The sequence below is a fragment of the Coenobita brevimanus genome, chromosome 91 (genome assembly GCF_032717465.1).
Source record: "Coenobita brevimanus isolate Jiangsu-jjx chromosome 91, ASM3271746v2, whole genome shotgun sequence".
NCBI classification, from domain to species: Eukaryota; Metazoa; Arthropoda; class Malacostraca; order Decapoda; family Coenobitidae; genus Coenobita; species Coenobita brevimanus.
The window spans coordinates 26,678,332-26,694,975 of NC_137044.1; positions in this window are offsets into that span (position 1 = coordinate 26,678,332).

Genomic DNA, 16,644 nt, shown 5'->3' on the forward strand with positions numbered 1-16,644 from the left:
TCCACATCCCCTCTCCTTCCCCTCCCACTCCACCCATCCTTTACCCCCTCCACATCCCCTCTCCTTCCCCCCCACTCCACCCATCCTTTACCCCCTCCACATCCTCTCTCCTTCCCCTCCCACTCCACCCATCCTTTACCCCCTCCACATCCCCTCTCCTTCCCCTCCACATCCCCTCTCCTTCCCCCCCCCACTCCACCCATCCTTTACCCCCTCCACATCCCATCTCCTTCCCCTCCCACTCCACTCATCCTTTACCCGCTCCATATCCCCTCTCCTTCCCCTCCACATCCCCTCTCCTTCCCCTCCCATCCTAACTTCCTCCTACAAACTTACCCATCCCCCCTTCCTCTATCCACACTGTTACATCCTGCCTCCCTATTCAGTTTTTCTCCATCCCTCCCATCTCTCTGTCTCTGTCTCTGTCTGTCTGTCTGTCTGTCTCTGTCTGTCTGTCTGTCTCTCTCTCTCTCACTCTCTCTCTCTCTCTCTCTCTCTCTCTCTCTCTCTCTCTCTCTCTCTCTCTCTCAATTTCCTGCAGTCCTCTCACCTCAACTTGGCCCAAATTTCCTTCCTCTCTCACCTCCTTCCCCGTAGCTGAGTGACGGACCAGGACAATACTGCGGCTCTACATCCTGTCCATAGCACTTCTTCGTGACAGGCATTGTGTCCTGGTGTTTGTTAATGTGTCGTGTCAGCTCAGCATTCAGGAGTGAGAGGTGTCAGTTTTAGGCCAAGTTACAGTAAAAGGAGTATAGAGTCTAATCCTGTGTGTAGCCTAAGCAGAGCCTCGCCCTTACCTGCCTGCTACAAACACCATCACTTATATAATCCTTCTTTACGGATGGGTATGGACAAGGATAGCACAGGCAACATTTACGGATGGGTATGGACAAGGATAGCACAGGCAACATTTACGGATGGGTATGGACAAGGATAGCACAGGCAACATTTACGGATGGGTATGGACAAGGATAGCACAGGCAACATTTACGGATGGGTATGGACAAGGATAGCACAGGCAACATTTACGGATGGGTATGGACAAGGATAGCACGGGCAACATTTACGGATGGGTATGGACAAGGATAGCACAGGCAACATTTACGGATGGGTATGGACAAGGATAGCACAGGCAACATTTACGGATGGGTATGGACAAGGATAGCACAGGCAACATTTACGGATGGGTATGGACAAGGATAGCACAGGCAACATTTACGGATGGGTATGGACAAGGATAGCACAGGCAACATTTACGGATGGGCATGGACAAGGATAGCACAGGCAACATTTACGGATGGGTATGGACAAGGACAGCACAGGCAACATTTACGGATGGGTATGGACAAGGACAGCACAGGCAACATTTACGGATGGGTATGGACAAGGATAGCACAGGCAACATTTACGGATGGGTATGGACAAGGATAGCACAGGCAACATTTACGGATGGGTATGGACAAGGATAGCACAGGCAACATTCTGTCCGTGTCTTACGTTAACCGTACAAAAAATATTAATTACGACAACACTGAAGGTTACATCTTTCAGTGCCGTAGGTGGGGGCGTCCACCATCCATTCACTTGGTGTAGTGCTGCCTTAGGGTGACTACACTGAGTGACAAGCCCAATGGCTTCCTGTTAACCAGGAGACAACTTGGTAGCCATATAACCAAGTGGCGCCTGGTGGTTTAGTAGGTTAAGGCGCCCCATCCAGACTGAGCCTGAGGGATGGTAACCATATAACCAAGTGGCGCCTGGTGGTTTAGTGGGTTAAGGCGCCCCATCCAGACTGAGCCTGAGGGATGGCTGGGGTTTACTGCACGCGAGCAAGTGAGGCTGGTCACCCTCGCCTTAAATATCAGGACTGAGCAGACTAGCCCCGGACCTCTACGCTCCTGTTGGAAAAAAAAAAAAAACAGAAGCAAAAGGGTAATGGATGGATGCATATCCAGGAAGGACAAGGGAAGGGGACTGCAGAATATCCCCAAGTCTTGGTTAATCCTAAAAAAAAAAAAAAAAAAAAAAATCTTTGTAACTCAAGGCAAACTGATCGTGGAATGTATCTTTTTTTGCAGTATGGAAAAGGAAAGGACGAGAAACCCTTCCGTGTCGTGTCCATCCTAATATTAATAATAATAATGATAATAATAATAATAAAAATAATAATAATAATAATAATAATAATAATAATAAAAATAATAATAATAATAATAATTATAATAATAATAATAATAATTATAATAATAATAATAATAACAGTTACAAGGGAAATCTATATCCTAGGTTATCTCTTTCTTTTCTACAGGAAGGACAAGGCCAGGCCAGGGCCAAATCTTGCCTTGTGTGCACGTCTTCCTGCAGAAACAAAGGCTGGTTGGCTGGCCATTGAGTCAGCGACTTGCACCTCGTCGCTTCGTACAAGGTAAATGATGGAATTGTTAGTATATATATTTTTATTATAGTCCTCTGGCAAACTATAGTGCGTTTACTCTAAGCTGACAGGAATACCTCACCCCTTTCTGTTTAGTAGATGGTCAGGTGTAGTCAGATTAGAGGCACAGAGGAAAATATAGACAGATAGATATAGATGAATAGATAGATTGACAGGAATACCTCACCCCTTTCTGTTTAGTAGATGGTCAGGTGTAGGCAGATTAGAGGCACAGAGGAAAATATAGACAGATAGATATAGATGAATAGATAGATTGACAGGAATACCTCACCCCTTTCTGTTTAGTAGATGGTCAGGTGTAGGCAGATTAGAGGCACAGAGGAAAATACAGACAGATGGATATAGATGAATGAATAGATAGATTGACAGGAATACGTTACGCCTTTCTGTTTAGTAGATGGTCAGGTGTAGTCAGATTAGAGGCACAGAGGAAAATATAGACAGATAGATATAGATGAATAGATAGATTGACAGGAATACCTCACCCTTTTCTGTTTAGTAGATGGCCAGGTGTAGGCAGATTAGAGGCACAGAGGAAAATATAGACAGAGAGATGAATAGATAGATAGTTATCCATAATCCTAAGTTTGTGTCTGTATGTCTGTGTGTCTGCAAGGAGAATTGGTCAGCACGTACAGAGCATCACGCAAACGTCAATAGATATCATAAACTTCAAGAATAAAAAATAATGAGGACTCTTATTGTGCGTTAAAAAAAAAAAAAAAAAAAGCAAAACAATCCCACATTGCTTTCTATGTAAAAAGGAAAAAATATCAATTGCTTAAGGGCAAATGCTGGGATATTTCAATGCAGCTAATAGTAGTGATCCATGGACCCAGGAACTGCTCACAGGTGGATGAGTGAGATGCAGGTGAGAGGCCACAGGGAACTTTGTGAGGATGAAGGTAAGGAGTGTAAATGTGTAGGAGGGTGAACACAATGGAATGAACTGCAAAGGCAAAGCTGTTAAGAACCTTTGGGAGTTCGCTTTAAGACCTCCCCCCCCCTCAAAAAAAAAAAAGTCGTGGAAAAGTTAGACAAAAGTTACACAGAAAAGTAGTTTTTCTTTTCCTGGCTATTTTTGCCATTTTTACTCATATGTTTTGGGGGAAGCCAAAGAGAGGCAGATGGACTCGTGTGTGTGTGTGTGTGTGTGTGTGTGTGTGTGTGTGTGTGTGTGTGTGTGTGTGTGTGTGTGTGTGTGTGTGTGTGTGTGTGTGCGTAAATTATAGCAGTGGCTTTAACTTGTAGCAGCAAATACGTACACATGTACTTAGGAATTTGTGCCAGCATTTGTTGCCTAGTAGTTGTATACTATTATATACACATTTATATCTATATAGCGTTATTATCAAGTGTGTCGTTGTTGCGGGTAATCTTATAACTCACTGAGGCAGCAACCCGACCTACTCTTCGTACCAGCTGGCCGGTGGTGTGTGTTGAATTGCACACACACACACACACACACACACACACACACACACACACGGTTATTTCTTGTATGTACATAACCTTCGTACAGCAACACCAGCTCTCTCTCTCTCTCTCTCTCTCTCTCTCTTCCTTTTCACCCCTCTCTTTTTCTAATTCCCCTTCCCTCCCCCTTGCTCAGATCCCCTCGTCCCAAACCTCCCCCCTCCTCCCTACCCTCCCCTCTCCCTGTGTTCTCACCTAACGATGGTCCATCAGAGAGAGAGAGAGAGAGAGAGAGAGAGAGAGAGAAAAAAAGAGGTGATGGCGTGGTCAGGAAATCGTTTTATCAGGGAGCAAGGCTGGAGAGAGAGAGAGAGAGAGAGAGAGAGTAAAGGATTTCGCTTGGGGTTGGAGAGTCTGGTCAATCCAATATGGTCTGGAGACGCGCCTTCAGTCCACTATACCACCCTGCCTCACCCTGTTTAGCCCACTTTCCTGCCTCACCCTGTTCAGCCCACTTTCCTGCTTCACCCTGCCTCACCCTGTTTAACCCACTTTCCTGCCTCACCCTACTTCACCCTGTTTAACCCACTTTCCTGCCTCACCCTGCTTAACCCACTTTCCTGCCTCACCCTGCTTCACTCTACCTTATCCTGCCTCACTCTGCCTTACCCTGTTCACCCTGTTTAACCCACTTTCCTGCCTCACCCTGCCTCACTCTGCCTTACCCTGCTCCATCCTACCTTACCCTACCTCACCCTGCCTTACCCTGCTTCGCTCTGCCCTACCTTGCCTTTCCTTGTCTCATCCTGCCTGAACCTGCCTTACCTTACCTCTGTCTCTCTATCCTTCCCCTCTTCTCTTCTTAGCTTTCCTCTTTTTCTTCTTAGCTTTCCTCTGCTTAGCTGTCCTATTTCTTCTTAGCCTTCCTCTTATTTTCGTAGCCTTTTTTCACTTCTTACTTTTCCTCTTTTCTTCTTAGCTTTCCTCTTCTCTTCTTAGTGCTCCTCTTTTCGTTTTGCTTTCCTCTTCTCTTCTTAGCTTTCCTCTTTTTCTTGTTTGCTCTCCTTTTCTTAGCTTTCCTTATTTCTTCTTGGCATTCCTCTTTTCGTATATTTCCTCTTTTCGGCTTTCCCTGTCTTAGTTTTCCTCTTTTTTCTTCTTGGCTTTCTTCTTCTCTTCTTAGCTTTCTTCTTCTGTCCTTAGCTTTCCTCTTCTTCTCGTAGCTTTCTTCTTCTTCTTCTCCTCTTAGCTTTCCTCCGCTCATCGTACCTTTCTCTCCTCTTCTTAGCTCTCCTCTTTATCTTCTTAGCTTTCATCTTCTTTTCATCTCAGCCTTCTTTTCCTTGCTGCTTTCCACTTCTCTCAGCTTTCCTCTTTTCTTCTTAGCCTTCCTCTTCTTTTCTTAGCTTTCCTCTTCTTTGTTTCTTAGCTTTAGTCTGCTCTTCTTAGCTTTCCTCCTCCTCCTTCCCTAAGCAGATCTCTCCTGCCTTGCACTGCCTTACCTACCTATCTGTCTGCTTTTGTGTTTCTCTCTCTCTCTCTCTCTCTCTCTCTCTCTCTCTCTCCATGGCGGAGGACTTTAAAACTTTCGCCATGAATAGTACGAGAACCGACTCTCTTTGAGAGAGAGAGAGAGAGAGAGAGAGAGAGAGATGATAGTGTCTGTAGTGTGAGTCTATTTAATACTGACACAAAGGCTCTTCCTATGGGTGGTTAAGATAGCTCCCTAACACCTCTTGATTAACAATTTATTGCAAGATACGGGTGTGTGTGTGTGTGTGTGTGTGTGTGTGTGTGTGTGTGTGTGTGTGTGTGTGTGTGTGTGTGTGTGTGCAGTGTATGGTGATATTAGAATAAATAACGTAACTCAGAAGAGGACTTTGGTGCAATAAGCAAAATAAATCGCTTAGGAGCAGGTGTTAGGAAGGTTCCTTGATCGCCGATAATACCTGCCGATATTGACACATTAACATTTGGTGGGCTGACCTGCACCTCTTTTATTTTATTTTATTTTATTTTATTGACGTGCTTTCTAAATGTATTTGTTATTACACCTGCATATTCTCTGATTAATTACCTTTGTACACCTGTCCTCATCTCCCAGGTGATACAACGGATCCCTTCCTATCATTTAAATACTAACTCGTAATGGCCTGAAAATACATGGGCCTTGTTAATGAAGTAGTCCTGAGTCTCCTTGGTTATCAGTCAAATTTGTCCTCCAGTATGACTATATACATGGCCATCAGCTGAAATATGTTATGGATCTTTGCCGGATGAAAAAGACTATGGTGATGATGATGATGATGATGATGATGAGAAGGAGGAAGAGGATAACGACGACAATAATGATAATGATAATGATGATGATGGTGGTGGTGGTGGTGGATTAAAAAAAAGAAAAAAAAAAGAAAGAAAGAAACATGTACATTTTAGGACACCACTAACTCCCACCAGAATATGTCTCTTCCTCCTTGCACAAAATAATTACAGAAATACATTTTTACGCAGGGCCGTAACCAGGACCTGAAAACAGACGAGGCGAACACAGCCCTACTAGGGCATGCTCCCCTTTTTTTTTTTTTTTTTTTTTTTTTTTAGCCCTAGCACCAAATATTGCAACTGCAGGTGAATTTGAAGTTTTAAATTAAATAACTCGGAAAATTTCAAAAATGTTGCTACAGTTGTATGTTTTTATTAACGCCATCTTTAGGGGTTGGGTGCACTGCATTCACTTATACATGTTCTGCAATACGACATTTTCATACATGCCAGAAAGGATTATTAGCATCATGTTAAACAGTAATGAAGCAAGTGTTGGTTGCTGCACTGTAGTGACTACAGAAGCTCAATTAAATTTTACTCTGATGATACTGAAGACTAGTTGGTCTGTCTCATTACCCTTAATATAACTGAAATGTTTCTACAACCAACCATTATGAAACTGGTAATTATGAATACTAAATAAATAAACAGATTGCAGGACTTGGTTCTGGAGTCCAAGACAGCACAAAGAACATATGGAACCTTAAACTGATCCACTCCCGATGACCCACCCACAAGCACCGTGGGTTGGGGATGACAGGGATCAGTTTAAAGTTATGAAGGCGATCAGAACAAGTCCCTGGACTGTGGGGTGGGGGTGGACTGAGCAGCCTGCTAATGGAGGGGAGAGGGAGAGGAGATGCCAGACGAGGCGGCTGCCTCGTCTGCCTCAACGTGGTTGCGGGCATGATAGGTAAGTATTAAACAAAAACAAAAAAATAAAGAAATATATAGAAATTAATATATATATATATATATATATATATATATATATATATATATATATATATATATATATATATATATATATATTGTTACATAGCCTATGATTTCATCATCCTTTGTGTAATTTTAACGCACAGTATGCTGCATGTTTGATCACGAGCGTGTTCTGCCTCAGTCCCCCCCTTCTACCGTTATAGTAGAGTGAGTCGTCCTTTCTGTTGTTCAGAGCGGGATTGTCAGCTCTTTGTCCCCTATGGCTTCATTTGCGCGTCCTTCTTACAAGTTGTGTCAAGCTCTGCTGGCCCCTATATAATGGCTCAGTCTCTGCATTATTGCCACTTAGATCTGCTCCTCATTTTGCTCACATCTCTGTCCTCCCCTGTACAGTTGTTATTATTGTGAGTGCTCAGGAAGTCTCCAACCATCTAGCAGCTGTGTGTAATTTGAGTATAACTGTTGTTGCATTTTTTCTTGTACTGTGTAGCGTAGGGTGTTGATTCTTATGCCTAGTGGGGTTTTTGTAATTCATGTAAGGTTCTTATTGTCAGCCATCATTAATAATATTTGTATCTGTAATAATGTATCTTGCATTCACTGAGTATTATCTAGTATTGTCATTTTATCAGGGCTGACTTAGATAAATTTACTCTTGCTAATTTCGTGTTAATAGAGGCTATTGTAGTTAACCATATATTTAACCTGTTTTTTGCCATTACATTATCCTTATGAGTCCTGAATGTTTTGTTGTTAGTTTGAGCATTAAACTTTAACTTGCAATTTTACCTAACTATTTTGTTTTGAACCTGGAACTTTACGGGACAGTAGTGAGTTTTAGTTTTCTCACTTAAAGTGTAGGCTACATTATCTTTCTCTGTTCAGTAACATAAATTTGGCGACCTCATATCAGGATATTCAGTATATTATCATAAGGATATTGCTTGATATTTTGTGACTGTGATTTATTCATGATGTCTACTATTACTACACTTGATGAAGCCAAAGATTTTTTGTCAAATGTGCAAACAGTGTGTGATGTAGAAAACAGAACAAAGAATGAACTTAAGCTTGTTGCTCAACAATTGGGAATTGCTGTTCGCTCTCATCATTCTAAAGATCAAATTATTGACATGATTAATGAAAGCTTGTTTAATGTAACTCCTCCAAATGAGCAAACGCAGATTAAATTAGTTAAGTTATAGCTAGCCCTGCAGGAGGCTCGTGTTAAGGAGGCTGAATTTCACGCACAAGTTGAACTTGCTAGGATTCAGGCAGACCATGAGTATCGCATGAAACAAGGTGGAACTGGATCATCTAGCTCTGATGATTTTGATGTGGCTAAAAATGTTAAACTTGTCCCTCCTTTTAATGAATCTGATTTAACAAAGAATTTTCAGCTGTTTGAGAGGGTAGCTACAGGTTTTAATTGGCCCAAAAAGTATTGGCCAGTACTCCTTCAAGCTGTTCTCACCGGTAAAGCTCAAGTAACTTATGCATCTTTGCCTCAGGATCAGTCTGATAATTATGATCTAGTTAAGAGCTTGATTCTTAAGGCCTATGAGCTTGTTCCTGAAGCCTATAGAGTAAAATTTAGGACAACTTACAAGCAAGATAAGCAATCCCATGTTGAGTATGCAAAAATCAAAGAAGATCTGTTAGAGCAGTGGTTAAATTCAAAGAATGTGGATTCTGATTTTGACAAATTTAAGCAGATGATTTTGCTGGAGGACTTCAAAAGGTGTATTAGTAAAGATGTAAGTCTATATCTTGATGAGAAAAGAATAGATAATTTGTCTGATGCTGCAGTTTTAGCTGAAGAATATGTTCTCACTCACAAGAGATATTCTAGAGAAAAAGAGAAAGCTGAGAGTAAGTACGTTGCCTCTACTCAGAGTACAGGTAACAGGAAAGAGAATAAAGATGATGTTTGTCAGGAAGTAAATACCAGCTTCACTTCTAGATTTCAGAAAAGTAAATGTACTTATTGTAGTAAGCTTGGTCATACTACGGAGAAATGTTTCAGGAGACAGTGTGATGTGAACAAAAAGGAGTCTTTAAATATTCAGTCAATTGGTCTAGTGTCCACCCTTGAGAGTTCCCAGAATTCTTTAACTGAGTTAACTGAACCTGCTTTGAGGGGTAACTTAAATTCTCATGATGGAGCTCCTCTTTTGAGCAGTAATGTGGGTGACACTCTCAAGAGTTCATGTGCTAATTTCCTGTCTGATGGTTTTGTCAGTCCTCTGGAGAGTAATGACAGGAAATCAGTTAAAATATATCGTGATACAGGTGCTTGCCAATCCCTTATGCTGACCAGTGTTCTAGGCTCTAATGTTAATTCCTCTGATGAAACTGTAATCTTACAAGGTGTAGGGAATAATTACTTCTCTGTCCCTCTGTGCAGAGTGAATTTAGAGTCTGGTTTTGTTAATGGTTCCGTTATGGTTGGGTTGGTTGAGACACTCCCAATGTCAGGTGTAACTTTCTTACTTAGAAATGATATCGGTGGAAGTCAAGTGTGTCCAGCTCCTCAGTTGTCTAGTAAGCAAGTGGCTGCGACCCAGGATTGTGATGTCCCTGATGTGTTCCCTGCATGTGCTGTCACTAGGGCTAAGTCTAAAGTTACTGGTGATATAGAGGGTAATGATGATGATGATGTTATCCTAGCTGACACTTTTCTTGGTAATTTGGACCACTCACCAGATGAGGCAGTACCCCGTAGTGTTGATAATTTGTCTCGTCAAGAGTTGGTTGAGTTGCAGGTTGCTGACCCTGAGTTGAAAGGTGTAGCTAACTCTGCTTGCAGTGAGGAAGAGTCAGCTGGTGCTTCTACTTGTTATTATATAAAGTCAGGAGTACTTATGAGGAAGTGGAGACCCCCAACAGCATCAGCCGACTGTGAATGGGAGGTTGTACATCAAGTTGTCATCCCTCGTGTTTGTAGGCAGGATATCATTAGAGTGGCTCATGATTCCAGTTTGGCAGGACACCTTGGAGTAAGGAAGACTGTGGCGTGCATTTTGAAACACTTCTACTGGCCAGGTATCTTCAGGGTTGTTTCCTGGTATTGTAAGTCTTGTCACACCTGTCAAGTTGTGGGGAAGTGTAATCAGACCGAAAAGGTTGCACCTTTAGTTCCCATTCCTCCTTTTGAGGCGCCTTTCACCCGTGTGTTGGTGGATATTGTGGGCCCTCTTCCTAAGACTTCTTCAGGATTTTCTTATGTGTTGACCCTGATTGATATGGCTACTCGTTATCCTGAAGCCATTCCACTTAGAAATATCTCAGCAAAGAACCTGGTTAAGGAAATGCTAGAGTTCTTCACAAAGTTTGGTCTGCCCAAGGAGGTACAGTCAGACCGGGGAAGTAATTTCATGTCAAATGTTTTCAAGCAGTCTCTGAAAGAGTTGGGCATCACCCAGATCACGTCTTCAGCTTACCATCCCCAGACTCAAGGAGCGTTGGAGAGATATCATCAAACACTCAAATCGATGCTCAAGAAATACTGTTTGGAACATCAGAAAGACTGGGATAAAGGTCTCCCATTCGTTGTATTTGCCGCAAGAGAATCTCCAAATGAATCACTGGGCTTCTCACCCTTTGAACTACTGTCTGGCCATGAAGTAAGAGGACCCTTTAAGTTACTCAAAGAATGCTGGCTGTCGGAGGAAGATGACGTCAACCTGCTGGAGTATGTGATGAAGTTCAAAGAACGGCTGTCCACTGCTTTACAGCTGGCGAGAGAGAATTTAGGAGCTGCTCAGGAGAAGATGAAGACTTGGTATGATAAGAAGTCCAGGTTACGCCACTTTCAGCCACGAGATCAGGTTTTGATTCTGCTACCAGTTCAAGGGCAACCTCTTCAAGCCAAGTTTAGTGGTCCCTATTTCGTGGAGAAGAAACTCAATGATGTCAACTATGTCATCGCCACACCAGATCATAGAAAGAACAAGCAACTATGTCACATCAACATGCTAAAGGTATATCACAGGCGGGACGAAAATAATCCAGTCTGCACTGTAGCTGTTTCACCCGAGTCTGCAAGTGAAGCTCTCCCATGCAGTATGAGCCTGAGTGATAGTTTGGGGAAGAATCCTGATATCATGAATGATCTCCAGACTAAGCTTTCTCATCTAGCTCCCGAGGAAAGGCAGGAGTTTTCGCCATTACTGCAGGAGTACCCGCAAGTGTTCCGTGCCACTTCAGGAAGAACCACTGTGTTGATGCATGATGTCGATGTTGGAGACGCAAAGCAAATTTAACTGCCTCCTTACCGTGTGAACCCAGTGAAAGTTCCTCTCATCCAGAAGAAGCTTGGCTACCTGTTGGACCAGAAGATGATTGAGCCCTGTCAAAGCGAGTGGAGTTCTCCTGTCACTTTGGTTCCTAAGCCAGGTGGGTCACAGCGGCTTTGCATCGACTACAGACGTGTTAATCAGATAACCAAAACAGACACTTACCCTCTCCCTCGTGTGGAAGATTGCATAGACAAGATTCATGCTAATCTTGTAGCTAATTTATCAAATTGTGAGTTTGGTCAAGCTAAAGTTCAGTACCTTGGGTATGTAATTGGTGATGGACATGTTGCACCACCAGGAGCTAAGGTTCAGGTTATAAGTGATCTTCCCAGACCTAAAAGTAGGAAAGAGCTACAAAGATTTTTGGGAATGGTAGGTTATTACAGGAGATTTGTTCTTAACTTTTCTATTCTTGTATCACCACTTACAGACCTACTGAGAAAGGGAGTTAAATTTGTCTGGACCGATAACTGTGAATCCTCTTTCAACAAACTTAAAGCTATCCTATTAAGTCAGCCAGTGCTCGCTACTCCAAATTTTGCTAAGCCTTTTAAGATGGCTGTTGATGCAAGTGATACAGGAGCTGGGGCTGTTTTGCTGCAAGAGGATGATCAGGGTATTGAACATCCTGTATCTTATTACAGTAAGAAGTTCACTCCACCTCAAAAGAACTACTCCACTATTGAGAAAGAGCTTTTGGCCTTGATTTTGGGTTTACAGCATTTTTCATTTTATTTGTGTTCTGGTTTTGACCCCATAGTCATTTATACCGATCATAACCCACTGAAATTCCTTAGTAAGTTTAAAGATAAAAATCAGAGATTGACAATATGGAGTCTACTTCTTCAGGAGTATTCATTAGACATACAACATGTCAAGGGGAAAGAAAATGTTATTGCAGATTGCTTATCTAGACTTTAGACAGATTGTTTTAGAGTAATAAGAAATTTCCTTTGTAAATTTCTTTTTCTTTGTGGGGAGGTGTTACATAGCCTATGATTTCATCATCCTTTGTGTAATTTTAACGCACAGTATGCTGCATGTTTGATCACGAGCGTGTTCTGCCTCAGTCCCCCCCTTCTACCGTTATAGTAGAGTGAGTCGTCCTTTCTGTTGTTCAGAGCGGGATTGTCAGCTCTTTGTCCACTATGGCTTCATTTGCACGTCCTTCTTACAAGTTGTGTCAAGCTCTGCTGGCCCCTATATAATGAGCTCAGTCTCTGCATTATTGCCACTTAGATCTGCTCCTCATTTTGTTCACATCTCTGTCCTCCCCTGTACAGTTGTTATTATTGTGAGTGCTCAGGAAGTCTCCAACCATCTAGCAGCTGTGTGTAATTTGAGTATAAGTGTTGATGCATTTTTTCTTGTACTGTGTAGCGTAGGGTGTTGATTCTTATGCCTAGTGGGGTTTTAGTAATTCATGTAAGGTTCTTATTGTCAGTCATCATTAATAATATTTTGTATCTGTAATAATATATGTCGCATTCACTGAGTATTATCTAGTATTGTCATTTTATCAGGGCTGACTTAGATATATTTACTCTTGCTAATTTCGTGTTAATAGAGGCTATTGTAGTTAACCATATATTAAACCTGTTTTTTGCCATTACATTATCCTTATGAGTCCTGAATGTTTTGTTGTTAGTTTGAGCATTAAACTTTAACTTGCAATTTTACCTAACACACTTTGTTTTGAACCTGGAACTTTACGGGACAGTAGTGATTTTTAGTATTCTCACTTAAAGTGTTCATTATTTTTCTCTGTTCCGTAACTATATATATATATATATATATATATATATATATATATATATATATATATATATATATATATATATGTGGTATGTGGGGGCGCTCACCATCCACTCACTCAATGGAGTGCTGCTGTCGGGTGTCTGCCCTTTCCTCTCCTCCGTCCTTCTTTCCTTCTATCCTCTTCTGTCTTTCTTTCCTTCATTCTTTTCTTGTCCCTCTGCCCACGGGTGACATTACAATCCCTCTTCCGTCTTTCCTTCATTCTTCGCTCTTCCTTCTGTCTGTGGGTGACTCTACACTGAGTGACAAGACAAATGGTTTCCTGTACATCAGGAAACCATTTACTACGCTAGGTGGTAACCATATAAGCAAATTTTGGCGCATGGTGGTTTAGTGGGTGATTATTGCGCTCCATTTGGATTGAGCCGGTGAAGGTTTATATCCAAGGGATGGTTGGGGTTGATTGCTCATGCAATGCCACTCAGGGATGAGTGAGGCTGGTCACTGATCTTATATGTCGGGACCAACTGCCTAGCCCCGGGCTCCTACGCTTCTCATGGGGCAATGTAGGATTGGATGATGGATATATATATATATATATATATATATATATATATATATATATATATATATATATATATATATATATATATGCTTCCAGCATTTCACCACACACTCCATCAATTCCTGGGGCTTTCCCCGATTTAACTTTCTTCATTGCTTCCACAACTTCTATCCTACTGATTTCTTCCTGTCTTCTCACCTCCCTCCTTGTCCCAGCCATTCCCCAGCCACTTATACTCGCATTACTTCCATCCTCTACGTTCAACAATTCCTTAAAGTGTTCTCTCCATCTGCTCACTTTTTCTCCCTTCTCCACTAGTAATCTACCATTTTTATCTTTCACTCCCCTGCTAACTTCACTTCCACCCTGTCTTACTCTTTTCACCTCTTTCCAGAACATTTTCTTACAGTCCCTCCACTTTACACGATTATATTTACATAGCCATTCACTCATACACACAGACAGACACCGCGTGATTACATATATACACATACATATGCACATACACATGAAAGCATAGCACTACACATAAACAAATACACACACATAGGCTACAGAGACACATACATACACACACACATATAAATACATCCGTACAGACACATGCTCATACAAACATACACACACATAAACATGCACATACATACACATAGATAGACATGCACCTACATACACATACATACATATACACCTGCGTAGGTACACATACATAAGAACATACACACACACACACACACACATATATATATATATATATATATATATATATATATATATATATATATATATATATATATATATATATACACGTTTAGAAAAATTATTGAAGACGGATTGGAAACTAGAGAAAACTTGTTCTTTATGAGAAACTAAGATAAATTTTGAAAAATAAATGTCTACTATTTATTTATTTATTTATTGGATTTTTATTTTTCATCTTTGTACGTATATTATTTTCTTGGTCCTACTTCTTCTCATCCTTAGGCGAAAAACATGATGAAGGGGATGAAGATGAGAATGATGAACATGACCATGATGATGAGAAGGAGGAGAAGGTAGATGATGATGATGATGATGATGATGATGAAGATGATTATGATAATGATGGTGATGATGATGAGGAGGAGGAAGAAAAGGGTGATGATAATGATGATGATGATGATAGTGATGATGATGATGATGATGATGATGATAATGAGGATGATAATGAGGGTGATGATGCTAATGATGATAATATGCCTTTGGGTCAACTTGGAGGGAGAGTGGTAAACAGGATGAATCGTACCTCATGCTGGAGAAGTGTGAGTCCGAGGGAAGAGTTATGTATGTGGCAAGCGTAGTAGTAGTAGTAGTAGAAGTAGTAGTAGTAGCAGTGGTAGTAGTGATGGTGGTAGGCGTAGTAGTGGTGGTGGTGATGGTGGTGACGGTGGTGGTGGTAGTATGGTCTGACAAATCTAAACTGGCGGCTAGGGTGTGGCGCCACCCTCTGTACAGTGTTGCTATGTTTCCCAAACCCGCGATGTGAAACGGCTGTTATATATGTAAAAGGCAGCACAAATAAGATAAACACATACGAGTACAATGTTAACGTGTGTATTATAATATATGAAAGAACAGTAAACTTATTATACTTAAAATATTTATACGGCAATAAAGAAACGTGGCATAAAGATTTTCCAGTGGTGCTAAAAATAATATAGTCACTATTATTGGTCTTGTACCGTTTTTGTGGGGTGGGTAATAATGTCGCAATTATGATTACATGATAATTATCCAGGAATATAAGGAAAAATATGCCAATTTCTTAGGGAAAAAAATAATATATCAAACCCTTCTGAGCGGCAATACTCACACAGACCCAGTCTAACCAGGCCAGAGCGACTTGGTTCACTTTCCATTGTGTCCTTGACTCAGACAGGATGGCAACTCACCCAGCTCCCAATAATAAATATTTTTAAAAATAATTAGATATAATGAAAAATAAAGTAAAATGAAAGCATAAGTATATAAATCACTCATAAAAGTAACAAAATCCCCCAGGGTGACGCACATCTCCCTCCAGGGGAGAACGTCCAGTGATCCAGTCGGACTGGATCACTGGACTTTCACTTTGCGGGCTGGTTTAGTTGTCAGTTCGGATATTAATTTTTAAATATAATGTATTATTATCTTGACAATGCTCTTACTCAGTTTAATGGTAAAAGATATATTATTTTATAACAAATGGAAATATGCGAAAAAACTGAGAAAATCCGTAAGTCCGATAAGCAACACCGTGCAAATATAACCAGCTTAAAACGAAACATTCCAAGATTTAATTTCCAATCGTGTATGTGTCAATTTTGATTGGTAATACTGATTTGAATATTTATTGGCTCTTGATTAATAATTATGTCCTTTTTTGATATATTTGTATCCTGTTCTACACTGTTTATCAAATTCATTTCCTTATTAGTTATATTTTATTTATTTATAGTTTCCTCATCACTGGCGACCTTCTGTTACTCCACTTTGCTTCTAGTTTGTTCATTATCAGTTCTTTTTAACAGACTTGTCATTCTCTCTCTCTCTCTCTCTCTCTCTCTCTCTCTCTCTCTCTCTCTCTCTTTCATGCACAGAATTAAGTACTGTTGGTGGTAGCAGTAGCAACTAGTAGTAGCAACACTGCTACTACTAGTAGTAGCAGTAGCAGGTGGTGGTGGTGATGCTTGTAATAACAGTAGTAGTACTAGCAGTAGTAGTAGTAGTGGTTGTGGTGGTGATAGTGGTAGTAGTAGTTGCTGTAGTAGTAGGCTGCTGGTGGTTGTAGTAGTAGTAGTAGTAGTAGTTGTTGTTGCTATAGTACTAGTGATGGTGGTGGTGGTGGTGGTGGTTGTAGTTGT